The sequence below is a fragment of the Stigmatopora argus genome, chromosome 7 (assembly GCF_051989625.1).
Source record: "Stigmatopora argus isolate UIUO_Sarg chromosome 7, RoL_Sarg_1.0, whole genome shotgun sequence".
In the NCBI taxonomy this organism is placed as follows: Eukaryota; Metazoa; Chordata; class Actinopteri; order Syngnathiformes; family Syngnathidae; genus Stigmatopora; species Stigmatopora argus.
Genome location: NC_135393.1, coordinates 6,911,454 through 6,921,521, shown reverse-complemented (window position 1 = coordinate 6,921,521; position 10,068 = coordinate 6,911,454).

The window sequence follows — 10,068 nt, the reverse complement described above, 5'->3', positions numbered from 1 at the left end:
GGGAAGACCCCTTCCAGCAGCAGCATAGGAAAGTGTTCGCGAACGAAAGAAACTCTCGCAAGCAAATATCTCCTATTACACGTTCAAATCCTTTGCCTTTTGCCTTTTTAAGTCATTATAGCACTCAATGTTATGTTGCCATTATTATTCCATTATTATGTTCACTACTTATTTACTACTTTACTACTGTAAATCTCATTATACTAGTATGACAATAAAAGTATTCAATTCAATTCAATTCATTCCACTAAGTATAAAAAGCTAACTTAATCTTAAGTGTCTAAACACATTTTGAAAGTTTTTAAATCAGGGGTGGCAAACATGTGGCTCTTGAGCTGCATGCGGCTCCCGGCCAAAATGAATGTGGCTCTTTGCTTCTCATCAAATTTTGTATATACATACTGTGGCTCTTTGTATCGTTTCATGTTTCTCTTATTTTTTATTCTCTTAAAACACAAAAATTAATCAGGGGCCATGAAAAACGAGTAATAAATTATATTTTTTTTAAATAATTTGGCAGATTGGATTTTTTTATGCTGCTTCTGGCGCAATTTGTGGGTCTTTGACTCTTTCAAATTTTGGCTCTTTGTGTGTAACTTGTTCGCCACCCCCGTTTTAAATGAACACTACAGACAAATTATGTGATTCCAACTTGGTGGAAATACTTTGGGCCTTACAGTTGGATGAGAATTGGTGAAATAACATTTTATTTCTATTGACGCTGTTATTGAAATGATGTTTATGAGGTGCAACAACTACGATCGGCTGGTGCCCGAAAGTCAGTTGGGATAGGCTCCAGCACCCCCACGATCCTTGTGATAAAGCGGTTCAGAAAATGAATGAATGAGGTGCAACAATCACCAACCAATCATCAGCTATTCATTCATTTGCGAATGGTCATCTATCTCTGTGACCTAAGGGTGACTGGCGACCAGTCTAGGGCAGGGGTGGGCAAACCAGCCCTTCGAGGGCCGCTGTGGGTGCAGGTTTTTGTTCTAACCGATCCAGCACAGACAGTTTAACCAATGAGATTTCTGCAGAAAACAAGCACCTGCCTGCAATCCCACGATTGCACTTGTAGGACACCAGATTGGTAAAAAGATGTCCTCTTTATGGGTTGGAATGCAAACCCGCACACAGCCCTTTTGGGGATAAATTGCTCACCCCAAGGGTGTAGTCAGCCTTTCACCCGAAATCAGCTGGGATAGGCTTCATCAAACCCTTATGAGGATGCCCGGTATGCAAGATGACCAAATTAATCAATGTATGAATGAATGATTAAATGAATGAATCAATGAATGAATAAATCAATGAATGAATCAATGATTGAATCAATGAATGAATCAATGAATGAATAAATCAATGAATGAATCAATGATTGAATCAATGAATGAATCAATGAATGAATAATGAATCAATGAATCAATAAATGATTAAATGAATGAATCAATGAATGAATAAATGAATGAATCAATAAATGATTCAATGAATGAATGGTGAAGAATAAAATTAAGTCGGATCACAAACTGCACAAGGGACTAAAGATGGAAATTGGCCCACGGCTACAATCTTACATATTTACATATATATGTTCACTAACATGAATATGAATGTTCATTAATATGTGCTGCCCTTTATTAAATAAATTGGATTGGATTAGATTGGATTGGATAACTTTATTCATCCCGTATTCGGGAAATTTCGTTGTCAAGTTTAACTCAAGCTGAGGAGCATGGGTAACCATCAAATAATGAGGCATATACTTTTTGTTGCGATAAGTAGTCAGATGTACTCACATTTCTGATTATATTCCTTAATGTGTAAAATTGTTGCCAACTACAGCCACCATTTGTTGTTGGAAAGGCGTGTTGACGTACTAGTGAAGCAGACAATTAACTATAGGTGATCTAGTTTTGTTACCTAGTTGGGTGTCACTAGATATCCATATAATTTGGTTGCCTCGATTTTCAAATACGACCGATGACGATTATGCTTTGTCAAAAAGCTTTAATTGACATGGGTGGAAAGTATTTTTCCTTTTACCGTCATTTCTCAACCAGAACGCGTCGCGGTGGAATTGTTGTTCAGAGGCATTTACGTCACGTGTCCCCAAGACGTCAGATGGTCAAATACGAATGGTAAAGAAATGATCTGATTTAAATGGTGACCAATCCACGTCTCTTGCGCGTAATAAATTGTTTAGATAGAATACCGACCTGGATGCTTTCTTTATTTCAGGAATACTTGATTACGATTGGAGTAGGAAGTTATGGAACGTTTGGCTCACTCCTCAATCCTTGAATATTCTATTAAAATATAATATATAATACAACGTATCTCGGTTTTGTTTCAGACGCAAAATTGAGCACGCCAACGATTTAGAATGATGCACGTTTTATTAAATATATCATACATACTCTATAAAGTAGGGGTGGGGAACATGTGGCTCGGGAGCCATATGTGGCACTTTGGATAGGTGCATATGGCTCTCCACCAAACTGAGGTAAAATAAAGAAACCGCTAGTGAGCTAAGATAAAAGTGTTGGGAAATAAATTATATATATATATATATATATATATATATATATATATATATATATATATATATATATATATATATATGCATATAGTTTCCATGTATTGTGTGTGGATTATCCCAAATTTGTAATTTAGGATTGTGGTGCTTTGTTAGGAGCCTGGAGTGTATTCCAAATGACTCAAGCTCTCCACATGCCCCCAAAATGCGTATTTGATCTCTTAAAGTGTAAACATTTTTCAAATGTGTCAATGTGGGTGAAATTTTGTTTGCTCAGGGAGTGTGCAACTGCCTTTCTGCCACAGTTAGTTCAGTTAAAGTGACCCAAATTACAATACATTCAGGAAGAAAGGTTGTCAGGGATTAGTATAACAAATAGTCAAAAGTCAAAGATAAATGAAAAAGCAGTGAATATGAGAAAGGGAGATTTAAAACAAAAGAATTCAAATGTACTGAATTAGCTGACTTTACAGACAAAACAATACAGTTTAGAATGTGAACATATCTGAGACAATTGGGGTCAAATTGTAGTTAAGGAGGAAATTATTTTTGGAGGTGCCGTATGAAGTCAGGGATTTGATTGTTTCATTCCTGGATTTCAGTCCCACCTTTTGGAATGTTTAGACTGACTTTCCATTTCCCCTCAGCAAGAACAAACAAATACATTTAATGAATAAAGGAGGTGGAGAATAAGGGAACTTTTGAGTTTATTTTTGGGGCTTGTAAATAGAAGTATTTTCCTCATACACCCCACTCATATATTTTCAGAGTACACCCAGGAAAGGTGTCTCCTCATGATTTGTACATGTAGACAATCATTCTCACCTATGGAGCGTTTAAAAGTTAAATTAACCAAACATGCATGCTATTATTTACACTCATTTGTTTGTTTTCCAAACGGCGTATCCTCGCAAGGGTCACGGGGGTGCTGGAGCATATCCCAGTTAACTATGGGCACCAGGTGGGGAACACCTTGATTCGGTGGCCAGCCAATCACAGGGCACAAGGAGACGGAAAACCATTCACACTTACTCTCATAACTAGGGGCAATTTAGAGTATTCAACCAGCCTACCATGCATGTCTTTGGAATGTGGGAGGGAAAATCAGAGTACCCGGAGAAAACCCACACATGCCCCAGGAGAACATGCAAACTCCACACAGTGAGGACCAGCCTGGGATCGAAACCTCGACCCCAGAACTGTGAGACCGACGAGCCATTCTCGTCCACCAGGCTGCCATTACTTAAACTACTTAGGATAATGCTGCTAATGAATATGCAAGTTCAGGCTTTAGACTGTTTTTCTTTCACCCTGTGCGCTGGTGCTTACATTTTTGTGTGGAAATGACCTTGACGGTGCAGTACACATTTTCTCATTTGAGAGGTCGGGCATTTGTGTCCTCAAATGGAAGAACTGCTGCCATGTAGCCCTTGAAATGTATTCCTTAACCTTCACCCTGGGTCACATATGCTGTCCATGTGTCCATGCTTATTGCATTTCGCTTGTTGCGCAATTAAATAGCTAGCATAAGGTCACAGCAACTATTATTATTGTCAGCATGGTCAGGGTGCGACTGGCATTGTTAACACCTTCTAATTATGTGGGTTTGTTTCATCATGGCTAAATGTGTTCCTTGAAACACCTCTTGTAAGAAAACTACTAAAACTCAGGTTCTGTTTTATGTCTATGTCTAAAATGCCTTTCCTATTTCTGCATCCTCACCCTCTTGCTACTGTGACAACGAAATTTCCCGAATATGGGATGAATAAAGTTATCCAATCCAATCCAATCCAATCCAATCCAATGCCAAGTGTTTCTTTACCCACCAAAGTCAGGTTTAGAAATGCGTTAATGAGACAGTTTTCAAGCAACCTCTGACACATCCATTGAAGCCAAATCGTCAAGTAGGTCAAAGTCAGGTTGCATTATGATCGGCAATGGTTTTACATTTTATTTTTAAAGCAAAGCAACTTCACTTACATATTGCCTTTCACAGACTGGCACCACAAACAAGGAGGCTATCTTATCCTCTATTTAGTAAGCTACTTGATGGAATTCCTTATAGCACATGTGTCAAAGTGGCGGCCCGGGGGCCAAATCTGGCCCACTGCATCATTTTGTGTGGCCCGGTAAAGTAAATCATGAGTGCCGACTTTCTGTTTTAGGATCAAATTAAAATGAAGAGTATAGATGTATATCAAATTTCCTGATTTTCCCCCTTTTAAATCAATAATTGTATATTTTTAATCATTCTGTGTTTTTAGTTCAAAAATCATTTTGTAAAATCTAAAAATATATAAAAAAAAGCTAAAATAAACATTGTTTTAGATCTATAAAAACTGAATATTCAGGGCTTTTAATCCAGTTCTTTTAATCCATTTATTTAAAAAAATCTAAATATATCTAAAATGGTCCGGCCCACGTGAAATCAAGTTGACGTTAAAGCGGCCCGCGAACCAACCCGAGTCTGACACCCTTGTTTTATAGGCAATGTAACTTTCATAGGGTCAGTTGAAAGGACAAGATTACTTTGTTGGAAAAGTATTATCCCAATAGAAACATAACTGGGGCATCCAAACATGAATAAAGAATTGCTTGCCCTCATTAATGTTTGTAGCCCTCAGATGAACTTATGCTAAGTGAGGACACAGAATGTTGGAGGAAGTCGGAGTTCCTGGAGAAAACACACAAACATGGGGGAACATGTCGAATTTAACCAGGAAGGCTTGGATTTAACTCTCCAACCTAGGAATTGTGACCCAGATGTCCTATTAATTCATCATGTCACAAGAGATGTGACATTTTCCGAAAGACGACACCCAGATAATAAAGCACCTTGGACAGTTATAAGAGATGTAAATGTGCGACAGTGCTTCTAACAGTGTTTAAGACATCAAAACAGGCCTTGAAGGCCCCGACTTTGCGCTACCAAAATAAATAAAAAACAAATGACTAAAAATACATCAAGTCCCAGCTCTTGTTTTTTGTTTTTTTTGTTTTTTTTATTGAGCAGTTTCCATCTTGAGGTCATGGGAAACAATGAACCCCTAAGAGTGTTATTTATGTCTAGTCTACTCTAACTTTGTTTTGGTCTTTGGCTATTGCTGACAAAGAAATGTTGAGATGCTTGAAGTTGAAACACTGTATTCACTTTTATTTACTTAACCTCAAATCTCTGGCTATTCTCCTTTGAATTTGATCCAGAACATGGGTGGAGGAGTTGTTTTGAATATTACTTTGAATTGGTGGGCCAACCAATTGCAGGGCACAAGGAGATGGACAACCATTCACACTCACATTCATACTTAGGGGCAATTTAGAGTGTTCAACCAGCCTTCGCTGAATGTTTTGTGTCCATTGACTTGAATAAAGAGATACTGCAATACAATACCTACTGTAGATATGAGACAATGATAACCATGTTTATGTGGGGTGCTCATGGGACATGTTTGGGAATATTACACTCCCTGTATATTGTCCGACTAAACAAATGTGTCGTCCTTGCAGTTGTGTTTCATAATATTCTCTATCAACTGTCACATTATCACAATTTAGAGTATTCCACCAGCCTACCATGCATGTCTTTGGGATGTGGGAGGGAAAACCAGAGTACCCGGAGAAAACCCACACAAGCCCTAGGAGAACATGCAAACTCCACACAGTCAGGACAAGCCTGGGATCGAAACCTCGACCCCAGAACTGTGAGGCTGACGAGCCAATCTCTCGTCCACCAGGCTGCCATTATTTAAACTACTTAGGATAATGCTGCTAATAAATTTACAAGTTAAGGCTTTAGACTGTTTTCCTTTCACCCTTGTCCTTGCAGTGACTTGTGTTTCATAATATTCTCTATCAACTGTCACTTTATCAGTGCTGCGTTCGACCATGAGATATGTCACCGCTCATTTCTTAAAGTGAAAGAACGTGCCACAATATCATTCACTCATTCATTATCTCTACCGCTTATCCTCGCAAAGGTGCTAGAGCCTATCCTCGCTAACTGTGACAGGGTCCCCCTAAATTGGTGGCCAGCCAATTGCAGGGCACAAGGAGACGGACAACCATTCCCGCTCACACTCATTCCTAGAGGCAGTTTAGTGTCTTTGGGAGGGAAACAAGTACCCGGAGAAAACCCACGCAAACTCCAACTTGCGCAAATAATTCAACACTGAAACACTAGATTATAGCGCTGCACATAATATCATCATCCCATAAGTACTATATTATCTTCTTCCTCTTGTTTTGTCTTTTTAAATATATTGTAAATGAAAAAAACACTGTACTCCATTTAGTCATTAGTTAAAAATCCAGTTGTTTTAATGACTCATGTTAAAAGATGTTTCCTTTTCAAGTGCCAAACTTGTCAAAAAACTTACAGGAGATACTTTAAATGGTAGTGACCCAGCTTGACTTTGAATTTTTCTGTACTCACAAATCATTGAGTGAAAAACAAAAAATAGCCAAACCTCCAATGAGCCAACAGTGGCTTCCCCTTATATACCTCTATTGGTTGAAGAAGAATGGATTTATTCATTTCATATATATTCAAAAATATAATGTATATGTCCTACACTAGTACACTTAAATATCTGTATTTCCCTATTTAGCCATTCATACTTTAACCAGTTGAAAATGCGACATTAAGGGTTTTCATTCCAGTAAATGCACACACTTCTAATTAGAGAAATGCCATGCACTCTGCCCTACTGTTTACTGCTCTAATAAAAATAACGACCTATGCCATTTTTGGGTAAAAATTCCCAATGTTTCTTTCCAAATACAGTATATTCTGGTAAACCAGATAAAATAAGAACCCGGCACTATCCAGATTCTGGACCTGACTGTTCTCAAATACACTGAAGCTACCAGAGAAGTGAAAAACTGAAAAAAGCCACTTTGTGGCAGATTACGCAGATTCCTCTCATTTGTAATTTTTTTAAAACATTTTTTTACAATGTTATGAGTATGTACTGTATTTGTAGCATTATTACAGCTGCATCCAGCTTAAAGTGCTTTAGGACTTTTCAACTTGATTTGACTTTTCCCTTTTGGAGAGAACTGTAGAAGTTTGAATTTGAAACGGGCTGAACTGCCTAGTGGTGAAGGACCACAACACAGTACAGAATAGAACAGCATATTTTATTGTAATAACCCTCATGAAGATAATGTTTATTCCACTCGCTATATTAACATGCTGCAACAAAAAGCGCAAAGAACACCATGCAATGCAACGCAGCAAGCAAGTCCACTTAACATCGCTGCCGTTCTGACTTCTCTCTTAAGCATCGGTCATACCCCCCTCATGTCTATTCTTATAACGGCAGCGCACATGTTACATAATACACCAGCACGGGCCAGTAGTCACAGTCAATAACAAGTGCCGTTGAACGTAATACTCCACAACTGTGGCTAAGTTTCCAATTCGATTACGACAGAGCTGGTCAATAAGCTGACTGGTTGACCCAAATAACTTGGATCATAGTGAGGCAAAAATCATGAAGTACCGGATCTTATTCCATCAGGATCTGGCCCAAATTGAGCCCTGCATTTTTCAAATAATTTTTGATTTGGAGTTTAAAAGCAAAAAAAAATTAACAGCAATAAATAAGCTTTTGGCGGCCCTGTGGATGAGTGGTTAACGCGTTGGCCTCACAGTGGGGGACCTAGGTTCAAATCCAGATCGGTCCATCTGTGTGGAGTTTGCATGTTCTCCCTGGGCCTTTGTGGGGGTTTTTTCTGGATACTCTGGTTTCCTCCTACATTCCAAAGATATGCATGGTAGGCTGATTGGAAACTCTAAATTGCCCCTAGCTATGAGTGCGAGAGTGAATGGTTGTTCGTCTCCTTGTGCCCTGCGATTGGCTGACTACCAATTCAGGGTGTCCCCTGCCTCTGGCCTGAAGTCAGCTGGGATAGGCTCAGGCACACTCCGTGACCTTAGTGAGGATAAAGCGGTTCAGAAAATGAGATGAGAATAAGCTTTCATCTTGTTCTTCTGGGAGCAACAATCCTGTGGCATCTGTACAATGAAATAACTGTAAAAAGAATGTAGATGTGGTAAATGCATTCCCTCTGTGGTAACGTTCTGTGACCTTTTTGTGGAAAGGCTGTCATATGTGGAGTAGTGGTGTGAAGACTACTTCACAGATAGTGTTGAGAAAGTTTTCTACACAAACTAGTTCAAAGCTCAGTTCACAGATAAAATGAACTAGTTCAGTTTGTAGTTTCTAAGTGATTTTTTAAAATTAGTTAAACATATCTGTCAACCTCTGCCGATAACTGCCCTTATAAATGATTATGATTCCCCTTACAAACCCCCAAAAAACCTTACAAACACCGTACGAGTCGTACGGTGTTTGTAAGGTTTTTTGGGGGGTTGTAAGGGGAATCAATAATCATTTATAAGGGCAGTTATCGGCAGAGGTTGACAGGTATGTGGTTTTGAGTGTTCCATTTTTTCCAACACTGGTTCTCAAAATTTTAAAACGTCCGCACATTTACACGACTATGATAATCTTGTATAAAACCACACTCTGGGTTAGTTTTTTTTTCAATGTACATGTCATCAACTATCTTTTTTTGGTATCCTCACAGTCTGATTCAACCAGACTGCAAATATTCGAGTGCTTTGAGCAGTCATGATTATCACATTACAGAGAAAGAACAAAGCTATTGGCAACCGTTCCTTAAGCTCTGAAAAGTAATATGATACTCATGAGTACTCATTTATTATATGTATGCCGACTCATTAAGAACAGCAAAAGATTTAACGATAACAGTAACATTCACATGTCATCCGGAGGTGTGGCCGTCAATTAAAACAATTACATATTTCAAACAGATAGAATTTGAAAAAGGTTATGTCAATTACCCTTTGAGATTGACATGTTAAGTACAGTCATTTGTTTTAATTGCATGAATATTACAAAAATGTATGTCACCATGTAGGTTCAGGTAAACCACACTATAAAGTTTAAAGGCTCAGGGGGAACATGCAAACTCCACACAGGTGGACGTGACCTGGATTTGAATCCAGGAACCCAGAGCTGTGAGGCCGACGCGCTAACCACTTGCTCCACTGGGCTGCCACTTCCAGATGTCTTTTCATATTTAAGCATTTAACCAGTCACATTTAAGCCATTATTTGTTACGAGGGTCAGAAATTACATGGAGGCCTTCAGGGTCAGTTCTGCAGGCTTTGCAGCATACAATAAGCGTAGATAAAACTGTTGCTTTAACCAATCAAATTTCGAGTTGGCGACACCAACGCCTTCCTGCAGGGATACGTCATCGCTTTCACAAACTATGATTGGCTCGTGATAGAGTGGACGAGCCAGAGCTACCAAACTGTATCTGTATCGAGCTGCACAAGCAGATATACGTATTACTAAATAATATTTCAATTGTATGAGGTTATTATTGATGCTTTTTGTGTGTGTCGCAGCTGTAGCTGCAGTAAAGGTTTTATAATCAGAAAATAGTTATTGAGGGTTGGATTGATTCAGATGTAGATGTGAAATGCACAAAAGAAT